This window comes from Pygoscelis adeliae, unplaced genomic scaffold, assembly GCF_000699105.1.
Source record: "Pygoscelis adeliae isolate BGI_AS28 unplaced genomic scaffold, ASM69910v1 Scaffold681, whole genome shotgun sequence".
In the NCBI taxonomy this organism is placed as follows: Eukaryota; Metazoa; Chordata; class Aves; order Sphenisciformes; family Spheniscidae; genus Pygoscelis; species Pygoscelis adeliae.
This window is the reverse complement of record NW_008824015.1, coordinates 198,934-206,025: the sequence shown is the minus strand read 5'-3', so window position 1 is coordinate 206,025 and position 7,092 is coordinate 198,934.

The following is a 7,092-nucleotide window of genomic DNA, read 5'->3' as shown; positions in this document are numbered from 1 at the left end:
GTGGTGGGGCCGAGCCCCCGGCACCCCCCGACTTCTCCCCCAGGCCTCTTGCTTTTCACCGTGATGCTTTTCGCTCTGGGCGGCAGCGGTTTGTGGGGACATACCCCAATTGTCTATGGGGCTGTAGGCCCCAAACATCGTTTGTACCGTCCCCTCCGTAAATCTCAGTAATCCGCTCCTCAGCTGCTCCCCCCCCCACCTTCACCCTCCGGTCCCTGGGGAAATGTGGTACCTTGGGTCCCTGCGGGTTCGGTGACACCAGGCTGGCCCCGAGGGGAGATGGCCGCGTGTGTGGGGAGAGGAGCGCGGCCGCGCTCTCCTCTGCCTGCTTAATTACCAGCATCTGTTTTTCTACCGATAAGCGGTGACTCGGGTCGCTTACAGCGAGCCGGCACACAATGCCCGGCTGTTGTAATCGCAGTGTGATGCATTTCCCGGTGCTGGGCACGGGGCGAGGGGTCAGTGCGATCCTTGGGCTGGGTGTCGTGCACTTTGAGGTGTGAGAAGGCTCTGTTCCCCGGCCCAGGGCTCTGCCCGGGCAGTTTCGCATCGTACTGGAGGGCACTGAGTAGAAAAGCAGAGGGGCTGAGAGCAGTGTGCCTCCCCCTTAACAGGTACATTTTGTTTCACTCCCATCTTGTGCCCTTGCTGTTGCGATGGGGCTGTGAAAGCGCTAAGCTGACAGAAGGACCATTTTTCTGAGGACTGCGGGGTTTGTGGTCATTGGAGAATCCAAAATGTGATTTCCAAAGCTTGGCTTCCCTGCGTGTGATGTTCCCATTGCTCCTCCAGCGTTTCGTCTCTGCTCCACGGAGCTAGGCAGCGGCCTCAGTCTTTTATGAGCCCTCGCTCCACGGCCAAGGAGCCTAACCCAGCTGCTTCACTGTGGGCTGGTTTAAAGCTCTCTCATCCCCGCAGAGCCCAGACCTCAGCAGCGAACTGCGGGGACACGGCCTCGAGCCAAGGGTCCCTGCAGACAGGGATGAAGAAGTAGTTAAGGCAGGACAGCCAGAAAATGGTTGCTGGCCGCGTCCGCGCAGCACGCTAGCTCAGAGCAAGGCGTAACGAGCACAGCACTGAGCAGAAAAACTGGCTCCATCCTGGGAAGCCCTAAGGTCTAAGTGGCACCCTGCGAGGCGCCCTCGGTGAATCATAGAATCATAGAATCATTAAGGTTGGAAGAGACCTCCAAGATCATCGAGTCCAACCATCAACCCAACACCCCCATGCCCACTAAACCATGTCCCTAAGCGCCTCATCTACCCGTCTTTTAAATACTTCCAGGGATGGGGACTCAACCACTTCCCTGGGCAGCCTGTCCCAATGTTTAACCACTCTTTCAGTAAAGAAATTTTTCCTCACATCCAATCTAAACCTCCCCTGGCGCAACTTGAGGCCATTCCCTCTCGTCCTTTCGCCAGTTACTTGGGAGAAGAGACCGACCCCCACCTCGCTACAGCCTCCTTTCAGGTAGTTGTAGAGAGCAATGAGGTCTCCCCTCAGCCTCCTTTTCTCCAGGCTGAACAACCCCAGCTCCCTCAGCCGCTCCTCATCAGACTTGTTCTCCAGACCCCTCACCAGCCTCGTTGCCCTTCTCTGGACACGAAGGGCAGTGCCGGCACACGGCTGCCCTGTTTCTCACACTGCAGGCACCTCCCTGCGCTTTGGAGTCACCTGGCGTAGGTACGCCTCTGCCTCTGGGGCTGGTGAATCCTCGCGGCCCCGGCTATCCAGGCTGCTCCAAACAACCGCGCTGTTTGTAGCCTTTCTGGGAGGAGGATTGCGAATGGCTCTGCCCTGAATTCCTGAGCATTGGGACATCACCGTCAGCACCGCACTGCTGCTCCGCCTGGGACCTGCTCCGAGCCCAGCGTGGGGCGGATCTGGGACACCCACAGATACGCTTCATTCAGCTTTGCTTTTTGCCGCTTTGCAGATGTTAATATTCGCCCAGGAAAGCACAAGTGGTTCTGGGGTACCAATGGGATCTGCTGGGCTTTATGGCATGCTGCGGGGTGGGGGTATTTTTGGTTTTCAAGGGTGAATCTTGCAGTCTTTGCATCTGAGGCCAGACACACTCCAGTGCTTTGCTCTCTGCGGTGAGACTGAGGCTGTTTCACACAGCGTCAGGAGTTTTGTTAACTTCACACATCATCCTTATTAAAGAGATGCGTTGAAATAGGATATAAACTGCCCCATTAAAAGTGCAGCAAAGTTCCTTTTGGGTAGGAAGGGATATTCCTGCTCTTCTTTGCTGCGGGACCTGACTGGCCAGTCAGCTGTTTTATTGCGGAGAAGAGACTGGCTCACATGGTTCACGGTGGCAAGTTCAATAACACAACCGGTGCATTCATCAGCAAGCTGGACAGGCGTCCTCTGTCTGAAGGTGCCTTCATACTCCCTGGGATTAAATCTCTGGGTCAGGACTTAGCCTTAATGCTGTCTTGTACACTTAGCTGGTGCATCTCTGCTAAGCTTTTTTAATTGAATGATAGGCAAGAGCCGTAATACCGGCTCTGAGCTTCTGCTTGAACATCAAGGGAGGAGGCGATCTGTCATTTTAAGAAATCAATGCGTCTTCTTAAGGCAGCTGGAGCTTACCATCTCATTTCACCGCTGCCAAGAGATTAACTATACAATTGTCAGGTGTGATTCTCTAACAGACAAGGAAGGTAACAAATATGAGTGACAGAAGGTTGATAGCCTTGCTGGGGGGGGTAGAGGTAGCAGAGATCAGTATTTGGTAATAACACCCAGTTCATGCAGGAAATGAATGTTCATGCTTGTGTCATGGATCCCAATCCTGTCGTTCGGGCTGTGTGTGCTGGGAACTGGACCTGTCCTTTTCCCTCGGCCTTGGTGGTCTGAGGGCTTAAGGATGTAAGAAAAGTCCCGTGGAGCCCAGCTAACCTCGCCTCCTGTTCCAGCCATGGCCTGTGCCAGATGCCCAGGGAGGAGTTTAAAGCAAGGCTTGCACTTCGTGTCCATTTCCCTTGGTGTCTTTGTATTTAATGGCTCTCAGTGGAGAGGATGTCTGCCTTCGAGCTGGCGACGTCGAGGCTATTCAGGGTGTTCGCATACCCCAGAACTGACCTGAAAAAGGTGGAGGTAGAAGATGAAAGTATTGCACAGCTGAGCTGAGTGCAGTGGCTGAGCTTCTCACGCAGCAAAGGTGAACTCCTGGGCTTAGCCAGCTTTGCTCCTTATTTTGGCAGGGTTAGGATGTCACCTGAGCACTTTCTGTGAGCACAGCATGGTGCACGCTTGGGTTTGTTGCTGGAGTTGTGCAGAGACTTTTGCACTGAGCTTGCTTGTACTTCTCATTGTCATAAAAGCTAACCTTCATCCCAAATTTAGCATGGAAAAATGGGATCCCTTTGGCTGCCCTATCCAGAACGGCTGGCCAAGCTGCTGTCTTGATTTTAGGAATATGAGCATAAACCTGCTTATAGTCTGCAGCTGGAATTTTAGTGTTTTCGGTAGCTTTGCATCAGGGATCAATTCAACTACAGGATTTTATAGCACTCTATGAATCTCTTTGAATTAATACAAATGTGTTTGAAAAAAATCAAATACCATGTACCCCTTCCCTCCCCGTCAGCTGAGCTGCCTCTGTAGCAGAGCTGACAGCCACTGTCTGCCACGGTTGTCATTTTGCCCTGTCCTCCTGCCCACAGCATCAAAATAAAGAACTTGTTAGTCCTGTCTTTGAGATCAAGATACAAGCAGACAATTGATTTTCCTCCCTCTTCTCATTAGTGAGCTCTGACGCTTAATAAAACATATATTTCCACTCTCGGGGTAAGCAGAACACGCAGATAGCGCCTGTCAGAGCGAGCTGGGAACGGGGATTCATCTTTATGGAAAATCAATAACTGGAACAGCGAAATTGGCAGAACCCAAATTAAAAGTCGCTGGCAATTTCTGTCTTCATATTTCATGTCTACTGCATTTCTGAAACAGTAATTTGCTGCAAAGGAAACCACCACAGGGACGGGGAGGAGGATGGACTTTGTGCCTGCTTCTTCCCCTGCCGCTTCCAGACGGGACCTCATGGGTGAAGGTGGGTGTCGGGTTTGGAGCGGCTCTTTGGGCAGCGCCTGGTTCAAGGTGAGCCCTCTCCCAGGGACAGAGGGCTGTTCACACAGACCTTTCTGCTAGAGGTTGTGTTGCCATGGCCGTCGCTGGCAGCACCGTCATAGAAGTCTCCTGATGTCACCAGCTCCTCCAGGGTTCCTGACCGTGTCCCTGCGTTCCCGGACAGTACCCATAGCTCCTCGTGTTTGCCTGGCCCCACGGGAGCGGGACTTTCAGAGCAGGGCTGCCCATCAGCTGGCTGCGCTGAGCTGCTTCACATCCCATTATCACAAGGGTGTGACTGATTTACTCACTGCTTGCTCCCAGCTTCACTGGTGCCTCATACACCTGAAATAAATTATACATTCCAGATATATCCCAAATCTAAATCATCGCCACACATCAGGGAACTCGCTTTGCTCGTCAGGCTGGGATTCAGAAGGCTCGCTTTGAGAAGGAAAAGGGATGTAAGTTTTCTAAGGAACCTGGGGGAGAAACTGCTTTTCTGGGAGGCAACAGCCCCAGCTGGACCAGGCCAGGAAGGAGTTAATTGTGTCCCCGAGGCAGCAATTATCTCCAGCTCATTGCACCCACTAATGGCACCCTGGGAGGGAGCCCCACAGCCTGGACCTGCTGGAGTTTGGGGTAGCTGTTTGCCTGCAGCAAGCCAAGAAGTTTGTGGGTTTGGAGGCTGGTTTGGGGCAAAAATCTTCCCTGGTCTGTGCCCAGCCCTGAGACCTGCTGCATGAAGGGCTGAGTGCTCGGGATTTCCTTGGGAAAGGGAGCCTTTGTCTGTCAGCTCTCCTTTCCTCCCCTGCTGAGTGTTTCATGGTTGGACAGCCCGGACAGGCCTTGGCACTGAAGGGGTGTCCTAGGGCGGACAGACCCTCCATTCTCCGGCGGTGACATTAATCTAAGTACCCAGACACGTGTGTGGGATGTGAGAGGTGAGAGCTCGTCTGAGCTGCAGGCTACAGCAGGGCTTGGTTTACCGATGATCTAGCTCAGGAAGATGGAGCAGGGTCACGGAAGCTCTTTTATCTTGCTGGAAGCTCATCAAAAGCCCGGTCGGATATACTTGTGCTGTGCTGCGCTTTGCAAGACAGGCGTCCTTGAGCATAAGCTCAAGGCAGGCTGTCGTGTCCCAGGTCCCACGAGACGGCCCTTGCTGACAGGCTCATCCAAGCAGCGAGCGTGCGTCCCCCTTTCTCCAGGAAAACTTCCCACGGGGGTCACGTTTGCTTGGATGTGGGACAGACGGCGAAGACGGGAAGTGGGAAACTTGCTGAGCCTGCAGCCTTGTCCCCCCGGTCGTCACCTGCGGTCAGTCCCCGCTCGGGGCTGCGGCTGGCGGGGGAGCACAGTCGGGCTAATGTCAGGGCGCAGCACTCCCAGGGGGCCGGGTGTCCGCCCTCCCCAGGACACGGGACATGAAAGCAGCTCCGAGGCTCGAGCATTTGTCCCGCCGGGAACACGCTGACCAGCACCTTTAGTACCAATGAGCAGAGCGCAGCAGGCAGAGCTGGAGCCTGCGTCCTGTGATTCATCGCCTGGCTGGCTGGCTGGCTCGCGCTCCCTTCCACCTCTCAGGGCTGGGCGCCTTAATCTGCAGCGCCAATGTGCCGGATAAATCAGCCCAAAGCGTTCGTTCCCACAGCAGCCTCCAAGCGAGGCGGGGGCTGCAAACCCCCAGGGCATGAGCAAAGCAGGGGCATTTATTTCTTGCAGTTGAAGGCTCACGGAACGTTTGTCTGTGTTCCCAAACGTAGGGCCCAGTATTGGAGCATTTCTGTGGTACGAGGAGGAATTGAGGCTCACAGTAAGATAATGACCTGCTTGGGTTTGTAGAAGAGGGGAGGTGAACGCCGTGCTTCCAGTTTAGTGCCCCAGAAGGCTTTTCAGAATGGTAACGAGCATCTTTCACAAGACCACGGATGCTGGCCCTTCCCGGATTAAACCGGGAGCAACCGTGGGGCTGGATCCGCGCAGAGGGAGCAGAGTTGAAGCTTGGAGCAGTGTGCCGCTGGGTCAGGCTTTGCTGCTGCTCGCAGGGATGCTCGCCCCGGGAGCCTCATCCAGCCTGACGCTGGGGCAGCGGGCTGGGCCACCGCATGGCGGCGGTCCACGTGGTTGATCCGTGGGGGCTGGTGGGGCTGCAACGCGCGGCTGGAGCAGGGGGGTCGCTCTGGGAATGCTGACAGCCCCCGGCTCCGGCGGCAGGACAGCAAGGGTGAAGTCATGCCCGTGTCAGCTCATCCATCTCCGCCGCTCACAGGCTGGTCCCGGGGGAAGCGCAGGCTTTGGCAGCTCTAAGTGGGGTTGGAGGCGGATGCAATTCTGGAGAACAAGATTCCCTTGCAAAACCTGTAAAAAAAAAAAAAATTAAATTAAAGTTCTTGGCTGAGAAGCTTGTTTAAAGATCTTATCTCTGGCAGAGGAAATAAGGTCTTAATTCCCTCCCTTGCTGCTTGCCTCCCAGTGCGTCTTCGCAAGCGCCGGGTCCCCAGAGGAGCGCAGGGCATTAACTCTGCCAGGAAATGAGCTGGAGATGGGAAGTAGCTTTTGTTCATGGAACTGGGGGCTGACCTGAAGTGGCTCTGGGCGAAGCTGCGGCCGCTGCCACGTGTGGTCCCTGCTGTGGGGAGAGGCAGGTGGAGTGTGCGTGGGGTGGGCACCCTGTGCCCTGCGCCCTGCACCCTCTGCAGCTCCACAAATGTGCATTCGAGGCAGGCAAAAAATGTATTTGGCTTTCTGACTTGGCCGTCTTTCTTTTCTGAAGCCTTGGTTGGAATCGGGAAGTGGTTTGGGTGATGTTGCTCCCCCTGCTCCATCCCCCGTGTCCCCCGGCAGGGCTGACACCCCTGGGGCGGCCTGGGGTTTCTGCGGGGGGAAGGACGGGGTGGCCATGGCCGTCCCACGCACATTGGTAGCTGCACTGCTCCTGTCCGAGCTGGCGCTGGAGAGCTGTTGGGATGCTGTGTGCAATGGGATAAAAGGTATTTAGTAAGTGACAGC